The following is a 12,924-nucleotide window of genomic DNA, read 5'->3' as shown; positions in this document are numbered from 1 at the left end:
CACCTGCAATTATTCCCGCCTGCCATAGAAAAACCCGGCTCAGACAGGCTGCTGAGGTTGGTCAGGGAAGACCTCACAGGTCAGATGACACTTGAGCAGACACCTTGAAAGAAGTGAGGAGACAAGCCATTAAGTTATTTGGGAGAAGAACTTTCTAGGGCTGGGTATGCAACACAAGCAGAAGCCCAGAGATGGGTGTGAGTCTGGTGCGTCTGGGGAGAGTCTAGGGGCCAGTATGGCAAGAGCAAAAGGAGGGAGGTGGACAGCGGTAGGGGATTAGCTTAGAGTTTTCCAGGGTGAGAATGGATTCCATAGGCCCTTTAGGGCCACTGCAAAACTCTGACTGTTACCAGGTGAGCCGGAACGCCACTGGAAGGTTTTTAGTGAGGATGTGATGTATCCATTAAAAGGATCACTTCAGCTAGTGTCCTAAGAATATATCTGGAGGGCAAGTGATCTATTTTGAACCAACAGGATTTGCTGATGGATCAGATGTGGGGCATGAGAAAAAGTGTCAAGGAAGACTCCAAGCTTTCTGGTTTTGAGCAACTAGAAAGAGCGGATTACTATTAACTAAGATAGGAAAACCACAGGAAGATTTTTTTTTTTTTTAGGGAGTATAGGAATCAGGGACTTGTTTAGGGGTACATTAAGTTGGAGATACCTCTCAGACATCAAAGTAGACGTGACAAGTAAAAAGTTGTATATTATCTGAGTTCAGGGAACAGCCTCGGCTTTGCCAAATGTGAATTTGGATGTTTTTGGAAGGTAGATGGTACATGAAACCATGACCCTGAATGAGGTTATCTTGCTAGGGATTATCTAGAACAGAGATGAGATCTTTGGACTAAATCCTTGGGCCTTCCAGCTGGAAGATCTTGCAGAGGGGAGAAAGAAACAGCAGAGGAGACCAAGAGGGACAAGCTAGTGAAATAAATGAATAATCAGAGAGAGTGGGTAACCAGGCCAGGTGAAGAAATCTTTGCAAGTCGATGAGAGTGATCACCTTGTCAATACTGCTGATAGAATATGATATGGATTGAGAATCAGCCATTGGCTCTGGTAATTTTGATAGCATGTATATTCCCAGTATAAGCAAGAGAGATAAACCAAGAGATCCCTGCAAAAAAGGCACCAGGCTGGGGAGGCAGTGAATCCACCCTTCCATCCTTCTTGTCTCATGGTTCTTAGGAACACCAGAGGGTCAACTAGTCTTTTTAAATCATCCTTACTAATCTAATTCGGCTACCTGGATGACAGACAATCTCTCGTTATCACCCTAGAAATATTGGTGACAAAATTCATCATTTTGATGATAGTGATAGCTTTTAAAAAGCTAATGATTGGTGGTGAGTTTCCTATTTGAACTTCTCAGGACCCAGTGTACCTTCCAAACTTTGGTGAGGTGGCAGCTCTTGGAAGGAAGAACACATTTTCCAGCCTTTTGTGAACTTACAAAGCAGAGTATTTTCAGGGGACCATACCTATACCCAGGATTGGATTCATTTCAACAGCAGAAAATTATAACATGTATGTGGCTAATACCTTGTTGCACTAACATTAAGTGAAGTCGTCGTAATTGAATTAAATGGCCTGGGCTCCGTAAACAGACCTAATAAACCCAACAAGTGCAAATTAACTCTAATTGTCTCATTTTCTTCTTGGTCGCCTGACAATAATAAGATGATCCTTTTCTGTCAAATTCCATCTTAAAAATGTATCTAAAAACTTATAGACTGTTGGCCCTCCAATTTCATCTGTATGTGTTGTATCAAACTTAGTTTTTTTGCATCTAACCCATTTTGCAAAGTCCAACTTGGTTCTCAAGATCTACCTCTCAGTCTTCCTTTGCTCTCTTACATAATCCATCCATAAGCGTGTCATTGTCCTTGGCTAAATAAGGCCCAGACCACGTGAAATGGGGACGTGACTCACTCAGCAAGGCCACACTTGGAATTCACTCAGTCCTTCGTGTTAAGAGCAGGCAGGAGAGGTCTGATCCGGATGGTGATGGAGGACAATTTCCAGAGGCTGAAGGAAATGCCAATCCCGGGCACGCTTCCTTCCTCCAAGAACAAGAAAATTTGGCTCTGGGAAAAAGCCAGACAGACCTGCTCTGTTTGTATCTGGAGCCTTGTCTTCTCAATCCAGAGGCCTTTAGAAACTTTCCAGAAGCAACATAACTACGAATATAGACTTCTCTCAAAAATAGTTATTTTCAGTAATTACAGTTTTCTCTCTCTGAAACGCCACATGCTCTTTCGATGAACTACGCTGCTTTTCCAGTCTTCTGGAAAGGTGCAGGAGTGCTCTCCAGATGCATTTCATCCACCCTGATCTAGAAAACTCTCTTTTCATGGAGCTCAGCTTCTTTAAAAGGGCCAGCTTAGTGTTTGCGTACACGGAGCTTTTGAAATGTTTGAGAACTGTTGTGGATCTTGGCTGCCCATTAGTACAACAACTTCACAATCTGTATGCTCTGTTAAGAAGTTTCTCAAAGCATTCATTCACTCAATAAATATTCACAGAGCACTTACTGTCCAAGGCATCATTCCAGGCTCTGGAGAGTACAGTAGTGAATAAAACAGATAAAAATTATTTTTCTCATGGAGTTTACATTCCAGTGGGACAAGACTGAAAACAAACAAAATAAAGAAGCAGAAATATAATGAGTTAGATGGTGATAAATGCTATGGAGGAAAACCACCAGGGAAGGAGGAGAGGGAGTGCCCTGGATGAAGGGGTGGAAAGAGGGCTGTAATTTGCAATAAGGGGGTCAGGGAAGAGTTTGTTGAAAAGGTATGCTTTGAGCAAAGATCAGAAGGCAGTGAGGGTGTGAGCTCTGTAGAAATCTGGGAGGAGAGCCGACCAGAAAGAAGGAACTACAATAACACAAGTCCTGAGGCCAGAGCCTGAGATGTTCAAGGTGCAGCAGGAAGGCCAGGGTGGCGCAGGCAGCGTGAATGGGGGAGGGGGCAGCAGGAGAGAGGCAGCCGGGGCCCGAGCCACTCGAGTCTCCGTAGGCGTTTGCTCTAGTGAGATGGGGACCCACTGGGGGTTTCTGAACAGCTAAGTGACAGATCCTCAGTTATACTGCAATACCAACTTATAGTCTAACTTACATTTCACACTTGGCTGCTATATGAAAAAGAGATGACACCAAGGACACCTTTTAAGAGACTGCCACAATAAGTCAAGTGAATATTGTCGGTAGCAGGTCACCCATCAAAATTATAGAGTCCCTGGGCAAACGACAAATTCCAGAGCCAAACTTAGGTCCACTGGCCCAGAAGATGGGGTCCCAAGACTCTGACATTTTCACAAGTACTCCCCAGGTATTGCTTCAGTATGCTAGAGTTTAAAAATCACTCTTCTAGAATATGCCGCTTATCAATGTATTGCCTCTCTGCTCCAAATTCATTCTGCACTGCCTGTTTGACAAGAAATAGATCTGGGCCCTTTAAACGTTTTTCCGTCACCACCTGTCACAGTGTTACGCTTTGTCGGTAGAGAGCGCCAGAGAGACTCTGCGGGAGGAAGGGGACTTGCGTCCCGGTTCTGGTGCTCTGGTTCAGCAGGCTTGTGGGGCACCAGCAGCCTCTCCATTGTCCACTCGTGCAGCTTGCAGGGTTTCCCCGGTAGCCCATCCTGCGGGACAGAAACATCCTCCAGCACTGGGCTCCTATAGCACATGTGCCTTTCCCAGAAGCACAGTAGCTTCTCGAGCATCCAGTTCCTTCAGTGCTTGGCAGCCAGCAGTACCCCGCATCCAACTGCTTCCCCAGCACCTCGGGTAATTTCACACTAAGTGCCTTCAGAGAGATACCACCTCCTGCACACCTTTCCCTGCATCCTAGAGAACTGATTTACAGCAAGTTCCAGAGCACAAATTTCCAGCAAATTCCATTGACACAGCTGCTCCTCTTCCATCCAATGGGCCATAGCCACATCCAGCAGGCCACTTCCCAAAGACATCCAGATCTCAGCCTGAGGGAAGGTGGGAGGAAGGGCAAGTTATTTAACCTTTCCTGAGCCTCAGTTTCTCATCCGTAAAATCTGCATAACAGTAGATCTTACTTCCATAGGCCTATCGTGAGGATTCAATGAAATTGCACTTTTGCTGAAGAATTGTGTATATGGTCAAGAATTTCACCTGGCACCTGTGAATGTGAAGGTGGCTGTGGTTGCTGGAAAATGCAATACTACATTCTTACCTGTTTGTTTAATCACTGTGCTGTCAAGTAGAAGTCTATTTGTAACGAAGTTGAGTGACCAGTTTGGGAAATAGAGAAACTTGCACCATTTCCATGGGTGATGCTCACTGTGTCTACACTTCCCCCCTCAGTTCTTACTTCAGATGTGACGAATCATTGAAAAACATCAGTTCTTGAGACACATGACCTCTAGAGACAATTTATCAGAAAAATCTAGAAAGCACTGTTTGATAGAAAAATGGGAGCCACACTTGTCACTTTCAATGTTCTACTAGCCACATTTTTAAAAGTAAAAATAAATGGGTAATTAATCTTGATAATATAGTTTTTACACATATATGCAATATGTATAAATTATCATTTAAAATGTAATCAATATTTAAAACTCTAGTGAGATAGCTCAGGTTCTTCTTTCTGGTCTTGGAAATCTCGTATGTGTTGAGCACTGACAGCCTTTCTCAGTTCAGGCCAGCCACATCAAGTGCTCAATAGCCACGTGTGACAAGAGGCAATCTTATTGGAGTTCTAGACTATCTAGCCCAGGCCTCTCATTTTAAGAAAAGGACACAAAAGCCTAAAGAACTTTTATGAATTGTCCTTACTAAGTTACAAAATCAGGACCAGAATCCAAGTTACCTGACACCTGGGTTTAAAGCCAACCCTACCCTTTATAAGCTGTGTGACTCAGGACAAATGTCCTTACCTCTCTGAGCTTCAACTTCCTTTTCTATAAAGTGGAAATGATAATACAGTCTTAAGAGTTGTGCTAAGGATTAAGTAAGGGAAATGGATGTAAAGCTCTGAGTCCACAGCAGGCACTGGCTAAACAGAATGATAAGTTACCGTAACGGACTTCACCAGCCACCCTGCCTGCCTTTCACCAACCTCAGCCGCGTCTAGCAGGAGGCAGAGAAGGGGCGGCCCTTCCTCTGCACACCGCTGGATTTGGATGGGCCCTAGTCTAGCCAGCAAGAGCAATGTCATAATACTACACCTGCCCCTCAAAGCCTTAGCACAGCTCTTCCTGTTTCTGAGTTAGACCACAGAAAGCTGATTTGCCTTTTAAGATTCTCTTTGTAAAAGAACCATAATGAATTTTTTAAATTTCAGCAAGGAGAACAAAGTTATAGGAAGCAAGTCATTAAATGTCCCACCCATCACTGTCCCTGGTGACTCTGAGGGCCCCTGACTCACCTGGCTTCCCCTCTTGTCCCTCCTTGCCCAGCCAGAAGCCACAGTGCTTGCTCAAAAGGAGATAAACATCATTTGTTGACATATCCCAGGTAACAACAAAGTCAAGCCCTCTTTTTGGGATCTTTGTCTTTGCATATAACTAGCAGATCAAATTACCTTCAGGGAATTGAGGTGTGGAATTCCTCATTGTCAAGAGGAACCATAGCCTGCAGAGAAACGGGGTGGAGACGGAACCACCTCCACTTCTTTGGGCCTTTCTTCATTTAAGGATCTCAAATGAATAAGGGAGGAGCACGGGGCTCGAGGCTCTACTTCTCATTTACCTAAAAAATGTACTTCCCAGGACACAGAGAGCTTAAACTGAGATCAGCAAATAGAATACTTCCCTCTCCATTAACAGATAACTTTAAGCATTCTACCATTTGCAAAATACTTGGCTAAAAATTATTACTTTTTGTTGTTGGAGATATTTTGTTTATTATATTTCCCTCCTGGGAATATGACATAATTTTTCGTTTTTCTTAACCAGTCTTCTTGTACCATGAAGTTACTTTTAATTTTCTTTAAAAGCGCCTACTATAATGCTCTTATTAGTATATTTTCAATATAATATAAAATGTTTTGGTTATATAAAGTATGTTTTTCAAGTATATTTTTATTGGAGTATGGTCATTTACAATGTTGGGTCAGTTTCCGGTGTACAGCACGATACTTCAGTCATATAGGAACATACATATATTCATTTTCATATTCTTTTTAATCATAAGTTACTACAAGATATTGAATATAGTTCCCTGCACTATACAGTATAAACTTGTTGTTTAAAAAATATGTGAACGGAGAACAAGAATGGCTAATTTGAAAAATCTGCTAAAAAAAGATCAATTGTATAATATGTATAAATATGATAAAAATTATTTTAAATAAAATGAATAAAAATTATTTTAAAATTCCAAGAAACTTACAATCTACTTTGGAAGAAGTAGGTTTACATAATATAGATGGCAATATGATATAATGTGTCTCATATATTATGTTAATTATTGATATATAATCATATCTATATAATTACAAATAGAATATTAGACAGCTAATTGAGAGACAGCTAAAGGCCTGCTGCCTCCCAGTGCTTAGGAATGAAGACGTGCGAACTGACATCAGGCAGGGGTTGTTTTTGTTTTTGTTTTAAATTTGTGAAATGTGATGTGTTTATAAATTGCAGTATATTTAAACAGGAAAGAAATTTTGACACAGGCTACAAAATGTGTGAACCTTGAAGATATTATGCTAAGTAAAATAAAGCCAGTCTCAAAAAGAAAAAGACACCGTCATCCCACTTACATAGACACTTAGGGGAGTCCAGTTTATACAGGCAGAGAGAATGGTGGTTGCCAGGGGCTGGGAATTGGTATAAACAGTGACTGTTTAATGGGGAAGTGGCACGGAGGTTTCTTGCAACACAAAAGACATAGGTATTTTGAGTTTATTTTTGTGTATGGAGTAAGGGAGTATTCTAACTTCATTGGAAAGGGGGTGGGAAGGGATAAATTTGGGAGCTTGAGATTTACAAATGTTAGCCACTATACATAAAAATAGATTTTTTTAAAAAAGTTTCTTCTGTATAGCACAGGGAACTATGTTTAATATCTTGTAATAACCTTTCATGAAAAAAATATAAAAATGAATATATGTATATGTATCCATGAATGGGACATTGTGCTGTACACCAGAAATGGACACACTGTAATTGTACTTCAATAAAAAATAAATTTAAAGAAAAGACATAGGTAAAAGCTTTAGGGAGGAGGTAGAGTTTGAAACATCAGTTGAGTTTAAATGAATTCAAAGGAATTCCAGGGGAGTGTGTGGAGAAGGGACTGGAGGCGAAACTCAAAGGCAGGAAAGCTGTGGCCTGTGTAGGGGACTGAAGAGATGGATACGGTTGACAGGAAATGGGGAGTGAGACGTGCATTGGAGAGGTGCGTTGTGCCCTGTTTTGTCAATGGGCCATTTTAACGCCCCCTCCATGCCCCATCCTATGCTTGGCCTTGGAGATGGAGTTGTTTGCAAAGCCCCCACAAGGTCCCCACCCCAGCCTGATGCCAAGCTTCCGAGGTCTGGTCGCATATTTTAATTTTATAATAACCAGGCTTCACACTGCGAGACTTGTCACAGGGGCACCTGACCCTTCGTTCCGCGCGTCTAACCACGGGGAGATTCACCCAACAGTGGAGTTAGCGATGGAGATTTGACCTTGGAGGACAGAATCAACAACGGGAGCAAAAAGAATAAAAGCGAAAAGTGGGAGAAGATACACTGGAATTTGACTCAGAAAAGAACCAGTGGCGGTAGGATCTTGGGAATCTGAGAGCTTTTCATAAATGTCATCTTATTGCATTTGCGTCCTGGGCTTGACTTACTGAAGAGCGCACTATGGAGGGTCCGTGAAACCCAGGATCTAATGAACAGGCCTCCTCCCCACAACTAGAGGCAGTTTGAGCTATACTGACTTTTAATTCACCCAAGGCATTCTGCCTCACGTTGTATTGCACTGATAGCTGCTTCACTTTGCAGAGTAAAGAACCATCACAGGAGCTGATCCTAATTACCTCATGCCCCTTGGGTACCTTACTGATGCCCCCACTTTTATATAATGTTTGCACTTTCAGACTTCTCTTTCCATCTTGCAGAGTTTTGCTGAAGAGTCTAGCAGGATTCTTTCAAAAAGGAAATTTTAAAGCAAACATCCATTTTAGAGGCCTCTGATCTGAAAAATCTTCCCAGTGAATCTCTGATTCCCTGACAGACTTCTTGGCTATCTGTAAATGGTGCTGACAAAGGGAAATCAGATTAAAGTGTGAGCCCCAGAATTTCATCGCATGAGTGGGTTTGAGTGGCTCTCTCATCAGACTTGGATCTGGCTTGAGCCATTAGCACTTTCCCTATGAGTAGACAACTTTCTGAAGTTACACCTGAAACAGAAAAAGCTGATGTCAGCCAAAGGCTGTCATTCCCTTCGTCATGGTGTGTCTCTCACTTTGCTAAAGAACCGAAATCAGATGAGTTGCTGACATCTGGTGGTTGCTAAGGAGAGTGTAAGCTCCGTCTTGGAAGGACTTCTCCCTCAGATTACAGTAAACTCCCCAGCCTCTCATTCCTGGAGGCCTCGTCTCCAACTAGGAACATTTTTGTATCCAAAGGGAAAGCAAGAATGCAAACTAAGAAGCAACGGAAACAATTCTCTGGCACTGAGAAGAGGTGTGCTGGCCACCAGAACGAAAAGGGAGAAGTCAGCTTCCCAGGAGGCATCCAAGACTCCTTGGATTGGGACACAGATCAGACTTGGTCCCAACACAGCTGATGAGTCGTGGAAGGCGAATAACACAGGGGAATCCTTTTTGGTTAAAGGTAACGTTTTCATGGCAGCTGGAAATAATTCTACTCCTATTCATTTCCCCTTTGCTGCTCAGATAGTTTCAAATGCTCTCCATTTGTTTGGGGCCACAGAGTAGAAGGTGGCTTCCAGAGCATTCTGAATCCTTCTGCTCTTCTCAGCACATTGAGGGAGAGCAGGAGCTGGTGGAAGTGTCATGGACCTCAGATCTTTGCTCACAAAAGTTTTTTGAACTCTGTCTTCAGAGAAATGTGGAATCTTTGCTCTAGATGGGACAGAGACTCCCAGAGCCTAGAGGTATGTACAAACTCCAAAATTAGATACTGGAGAGGAAGGCTTCCCCAAAGCTGCAGGCAGACAGGAGATTAGTCACTATTCTGAAATGTTATTTGATTTCTTCATAGCTCTTATTGCTAAATAAATTTATTTTATCCATTTATTTGCTTTCTTGGTTTTTCTATATTTACTCTTGGTTTTGCTTTCTCTACTCAACATTCCCACCCCCTAAACTAGAAAGTAAACTTGAGAGTAGGAACTGTGTCTTGTTCAACATTTATATCCCCAGCATCTGAAACATTGTTTAGTACGTGGGGAAATTCTCAAATATTTTTTCAATGAAAAAAAAAATGACAACACACTCGCATAATTCCCCCTAAAATCAGCCAGGAAGCCCCCACTTTACCTTCCTTCGCTCTAGAAAGCCCACACAGGAGGGTCAAGTCCAGGGACACCACAGATGAGCCGTCATGACTCTATATTTGCCTCGTTGATTGACAATCCAGGGCAAAGGGCAGACACCCAGGGGCCAACCAGACCACATCCGAGGGTTCCTGGAGGGTGGTTGGTGTTAGCAGGAGTGAAGGCTGCCCTCACCACAAGTTTTTCCAAATGCTCCAGAGAACTGGAGGCAGAAATCATTATGGGCAAGTCTGAGTATCTTGCAACATGTGTTCTTGGTTCTACATTGCTGTCTGGATGTACCTGAGCCTGTGGGGGCTTGGGGAAGTGTGTTGGAAAACTTTCCCTCTGTCTCCAACTAAATGGTTTCCTGAGGAAATGAGAAATAGAGGTGGGGTGGGTGGGAAGGAATGAAAAAATTCCAGTAAGGAAAAAAAAAAAAGCCTTTTTTTTTCCTTTGGAACAGGGAGAGTTATTGGCAGATCTGAAATTCCAGGATCTGTGTGTATTAGAAATACAAAAGGCTCTTAAAACTTCTTTTAAAAATTTTAAACTCAGGGTAGGAGAAACTAGAATAAACACTTAGAAGATAAAACTTTTAAACTGGAGGGTTTGGAGAAGCTTGGCCCAGAGTGGTCAGGCTCCAGGGTTGACAGCCCTCCCCGCACAGCCCGCAGAACAGGTACTTTCTGACACCCATTAATATGGTTTATGGTTAAATTGCTGGACCCCATGTGGACTGAAAGGGCCTCTTTATCTTAAAACAAACAGACGAGGAAGGAGGATCTCCCCCACCCCAGCCTAGACGTGTTATTCGTGAGGCCATGCCATGGGTTTTTCCATTCCTGCCATCAATCTTCCCTTGTTTGTGGTTCAAGGGAAAAAAAGAGAAGTGCAGGAGGAGGGAGGTGTCATCAGAAAGGTGACTCCGCTCTGTTTTAGCAGAACTTAAAATAAGGGACTCGGTCTTACTCTTCCTTAACACTGGATGGAAACTGAGATTAGCAAGAATTTGAGTGGGGCTCTCCGAATCTCCCCTCACCCAAAACCCCACCCAGACTTCCATCGAGTGTTCTACAACACACAGGCTGGTGCTTCCATGCAGGGCACCTGTCCATAGGCCACGTCTGAGGTTACAACTTAGAGTGTCAATCATGACAACAGTCGCAGGTGGAGCAGAAAGCCTTTATTAAGTGTCTTCTGCACACAGCACCACGCTAGGCGGTGGAGAGAAAAACCAAGCCACAGCTCTGTCACGTTAGAGTTTATGGTCTAAGAATAACCTAATAGCCTTCTCAGGGAACATCAGGTACGCTAATGACAAGGTTATTTTTGCTTTGTTTTCTTTCATTTTTAGCACAGTGCCACATGGCAGGGAAGATCACAAGTTTTTGTGTCAGAAAAAACCCGGTTCAGATCCCAGTCCTTTCACCCATTAATGTGTGACCTTGAGCGCATTGCGAAACTTCTCTGTGCCTCTTCCCCTCGTCTATGAAATGGGGGTGAAAAGAGCTACCACGCAGAGCTGCTGTCAGGATGAAATGAAGTCATATCCATAACAAGTTTCACATGGCGCCCGCCACATAGCAGATCTCCCATAAATGGCTGCAACCGGTGTCAGGTGTAGAGAAACAATAGCTTTTGATGAGGACCAGCTACGTGCAAGACGCTGTTTTAAGCTCTTTGCACATAGTCCTCATTTTTCCTCGTGAGAATCCTATGTGGTAAATGCTATTCTTATTCTTTGTTTATGTGAGGAAACTGAAGCACGGGTGTCCATGAGCACATAGTAATGGTGAACCCAAGTCGTCTGGCTCCAGACACTTCCTCAGAAAGGAGGGGCTAGTGGTTGACCTAAATAGTTAAGCTGCCATTTTTTGCCTAAAACACCTGCGTGGAAGATTTCATCACTACCCCACTCATCTGCTGACACCAGTCAGCGAACGTCCAGCGTCAACTGGACTCTGTCTTCTTGGACTGGCCCCAGGCTCAGTATGGATGGATGACTTCCATGAACGGTCACCCTTGCCCTGGCCTCCCAACTGAAAACAAAAAGAGGGACAGTTACATAAAGTAATGCTGACCTATATTCTTGACACTCTGAGTTGCTTCTGGATCCTCGGAGCAAACACTGAGTTTCACTAGGAGAAAAGCCCAAACTAATGTCCAATTCGCTCTTGCCCCTTGGTTGCCCAGCCATTAGCCCAGCTTGGCTGTGAGTCAGTGGATATTGACTGGTTTGGTTTTGCTACCTGCGTTCCCTCAAGAGAAGACCAGCTCTCTAAACACCAAACCCAAACAAAACAAAACAACACGCACTGACTAGACTAATGCTTATGATTTCAGGTTTTTATAGCAAAAACAAGTTTGCAAAAGGCTGGTTAGAGTAATTACAGAAGAGTTCCCTAAAGAAATTGCTTCCTTTTCAAATATTTAACACTATCAAGTAAGAGTCTTGCCAAATAACTTTCTGGAGACTAGATTTAATGAACAAGTGACAAAATCTTGTAAATTTTTCATTCTGTACATGTATTTGTATAGATAAAGTTTGGCTCTTCAAATAATTAATCACACCCTACAAACTTGTTTTGCTAATTGCCTCATGAAACAGTGTTTGAAAATAAAAAACAAAGATGATTTTTTAATCTAAATTATCCAAATTAGCAGACATCTTCTTACTAAAGCTTTATGATTATTAGTTTTAAACTTGTTTGCTGTTTTGTTTTTTTTTTTAAGGGATACTTGAAAAATTTACAGACTAAATCTCCTCTGGAATCATTAGCATCAGACAAACAAAAGCAGTGACTGATAACCAGGATTATTGATGCTGTTTTAATATGTGGCCATTCCTTACAACATCCCTCAACCACTACTATATAGTTCCCCGATAGGAGTCAGAAGCCCAAGTTCAAATTCAGAACTATCAGTGAATTGTTTAGGGACAACCAAAGCATCACTTAAATTACCCAGGCCTTGGTGTCCTATCTCCTGTAGATAATTGAGCATCACCATAGGTTCCTCAGAGATGGCGATGATGATAATGTTGATGGCAATGATGGTGTTAATGATGACAGGGGTGGTGACAGTGGTGGTGGAGGTGGTGATGCTGATAATGGTTGTGGTGGTGATCATGATGATGACAATGCAGATGGCAAAAGAGGTGATGACCATGATAACAGCTGCCGTCTGTTGAGTCTTACCATATGCCAAAGCACGAATCTAAGCCTTTGACTTGAATTAACTCACAATATGCTTCTGGAAACCCTGGATCAGGGAACTCTTCCTGTCCATTGTGCACTCTTGAGCAAAGAACATTGTGGTAGATTACATTTTCAAAAAGTACCCTTGACAATATCTTTCATCCTACAAGACATTTGTGCAATATGTTTGTAATACTTTTCCCGTCAGTAAGTGAGGTCTCTGTTTCTTCTGCTTGCATCTGGG

Source organism: Camelus bactrianus, chromosome 23, assembly GCF_048773025.1.
Source record: "Camelus bactrianus isolate YW-2024 breed Bactrian camel chromosome 23, ASM4877302v1, whole genome shotgun sequence".
NCBI lineage: Eukaryota > Metazoa > Chordata > Mammalia > Artiodactyla > Camelidae > Camelus > Camelus bactrianus.
This window is presented reverse-complemented; position numbering follows the sequence as displayed.